Source organism: Arachis ipaensis, chromosome B8 (genome assembly GCF_059453495.1).
Source record: "Arachis ipaensis isolate K30076 ecotype BB chromosome B8, ASM5945349v1, whole genome shotgun sequence".
Taxonomy (NCBI): Eukaryota; Viridiplantae; Streptophyta; class Magnoliopsida; order Fabales; family Fabaceae; genus Arachis; species Arachis ipaensis.
Window position 1 is genome coordinate 114,048,866 of NC_142443.1, and position 2,907 is coordinate 114,051,772.

Genomic DNA, 2,907 nt, shown 5'->3' on the forward strand with positions numbered 1-2,907 from the left:
ATCTATACCCTCCTCACAGTTGTGTTTCTTCCATTACATTACATTCTTTGTCTCCCTCTTTTCTCCCACTCACAAAGGGATCCCTATACTGTGGTATAAAGGATCTCTATTATTATTATTTTTCTGTGCCCTCTTCTTTGTCATATGAGCAGGAGCAAGGACAAGAACATTCTTGTTGAAGCAGATCCAGAACCTGAAAGGACTCTAAAGAGAAAATTAAGAAAAGCTAAATTACAACAATCCAGAGATAACCTTTCAGAAATTTTTGAACAGGAAGAGGAGATGGCAGCCGAAAATAATAATAATACAAGGAGGATGCTTGGTGACTTTACTGCACCTAATTCCAATTTACATGGAAGAAGCATCTCCATTCCTGCCATTGGAGCAAACAACTTTGAGCTAAAACCTCAATTAGTTTCTCTGATGCAGCAGAACTGCAAGTTTCATGGACTTCCATCTGAAGATCCTTTTCAGTTCTTAACTGAATTCTTGCAGATATGTGATACTGTTAAGACTAATGGAGTAGATCCTGAAGTCTACAGGCTCATGCTTTTCCCATTTGCTGTAAGAGACAGAGCTAGAATATGGTTGGACTCTCAACCTAAGGATAGCCTGAACTCTTGGGATAAGCTGGTCAAGGCTTTCCTAGCCAAGTTCTTTCCTCCTCAAAAGCTGAGCAAGCTTAGAGTGGATGTTCAAACCTTCAGACAGAAAGAAGGTGAATCCCTCTATGAAGCTTGGGAGAGATACAAAGGACTGACCAAAAAGTGTCCTTCTGACATGCTTTCAGAATGGACCATCCTAGATATATTCTATGATGGTTTATCTGAGTTATCAAAGATGTCATTGGATACTTCTGCAGGTGGATCCATTCACCTAAAGAAAACGCCTGCAGAAGCTCAAGAACTCATTGACATGGTTGCAAATAACCAGTTCATGTACACTTCTGAAAGGAATCCTGTGAATAATGGGACGCCTATAAAGAAGGGAGTTCTTGAGATTGGCACTCTGAATGCCATATTGGCTCAGAACAAAGTATTGACTCAGCAAGTCAACATGATTTCTCAGAGTCTGAATGGAATGCAAGCTGCATCCAACAGTACTCAAGAGGCTTCTTATGAAGAAGAAGCTTATGATCCTGAGAACCCTGCAATAGCAGAGGTGAATTACTTAGGTGAACCTTATGGAAACACCTATAACTCATCATGGAGAAATCATCCAAATTTCTCATGGAAGGATCAAAAGCCTCAACAAGGCTTTAATAATGGTGGAAGAAACAGGTTTAACAATAATAAACCTTTTCCATCATCCACTCAGCAACAGACAGAGAACTCTGAACAAAATACTTCTAATCTGGCAAACTTAGTCTCTGATCTATCCAAGGCCACTGTGAGTTTCATGAATGAAACAAGGTCTTCCATTAGAAATTTGGAAGCACAAGTGGGCCAGCTGAGTAAAAGGATCACTGAAATCCCTCCCAGTACTCTCCCAAGCAATACAGAAGAGAATCCAAAAGGAGAGTGCAAGGCCATTGACATAAGCACCATGGCCGAACCTGTAAGGGAAGGAGAGGAGGACGTAAATCCCAAGGAGAAAGACCTCCTGGGATGCCCAGTGACTAATAAGGAGCTTCCCTCTGAGGAACCAAAGGACTCTGAGGCTCATCTAGAGACCATAGAGATTCCATTGAACCTCCTTATACCCTTCATGAGCTCTGATGAGTATTCCTCTTCTGAAGAGAATGAGGATGTTACTGAAGAGCAAACTGCCAAGTTCCTTGGTGCAATCATGAAGCTAAATGCCAAATTATTTGGCATTGATACTTGGGAAGTTGAACCTCCCTTGTTCATCAATGAACTAAGTGACCTGGATCAACTGACATTGCCTCAGAAGAGACAGGATCCTGGGAAGTTCATAATACCTTGTACTATAGGCACCATGATCTTCAAGGCTCTGTGTGACCTTGGTTCAGGAATAAACCTCATGCCCCTCTCTGTAATAGAGAAACTGGGAATCTATGGGGTGCAAGCTGCTAAAATCTCATTAGAGATGGCAGACAATTCAAGAAAATAGGCATATGGACAAGTAGAGGACGTATTAGTAAAGGTTGAAGGCCTTTACATCCCTGCTGATTTCATAGTCCTGGATACTGGAAAGAAAGAGGATGAATCCATCATCCTAGGAAGACCTTTCCTGGCCACAGCAAGAGCTGTGATTGATGTTGACAGAGGTGAAATAGTCCTTCAATGGAATGAGGACTCCCTTGTGTTTAAAACTCAAGGATCTTCCTCTGCAACCATGGAGAGGAAGCATGAAAAGCTTCTCTCAAAGCAGAGTCAACCCAAGCCCCCACAGTCAAACTCTAAGTTTGGTGTTGGGAGGCCACAACCAAACTCTAAGTTTGGTGTTGAACTCCCACATCCAAACTCTAAGTTTGGTGTTGGAGAGTTTCAACAATGCTCTGAACATCTGTGAGGCTCCATGAGAGCCCACTGTCAAGCTATTGACATTAAAGAAGCGCTTGTTGGGAGGCAACCCAATTTTTATTTATCTAACTATATTTTTCTTAGTTATATGTCTTTATAGGTTCATGATCATGAGGAGTCACAAAATAAATATAAAAATTGAAAACGGAATCAAAAACAGCAGAAGAAAAATCACACCCTGGAGGAGCATCTGCCTGGCGTTCAACGCCAGAACAGAGCATGGTTCTGGCGCTGAACGCCCAAAATGGGCAGCATTCTGGCGCTGAACGCCCAGAACAAGCATGGTTCTGGCGTTCAACGCCAGAAATGGCAACAAATGGGCGTTGAACGCCTAAAATGGGCACCAACCTGGCGCTGAACGCCCAAAGTTGTGTGCAAAGGCATTTTACATGCCTAATGGGTGCAGGGATGTAAATCCTTG

General features: G+C 42.4%; 1 non-coding gene across 1 annotated transcript; it reads right to left on the minus strand.

Moving 5' to 3' along the window:
* Positions 1–678: 678 nt before the first annotated feature.
* On the minus strand, positions 679–786 carry LOC148549311 (small nucleolar RNA R71). The gene has a single exon (XR_015898834.1). It is a non-coding gene; the product is annotated as a small nucleolar RNA R71 (small nucleolar RNA).
* Between the last annotated feature and the right edge of the window lie 2,121 nt (positions 787–2,907).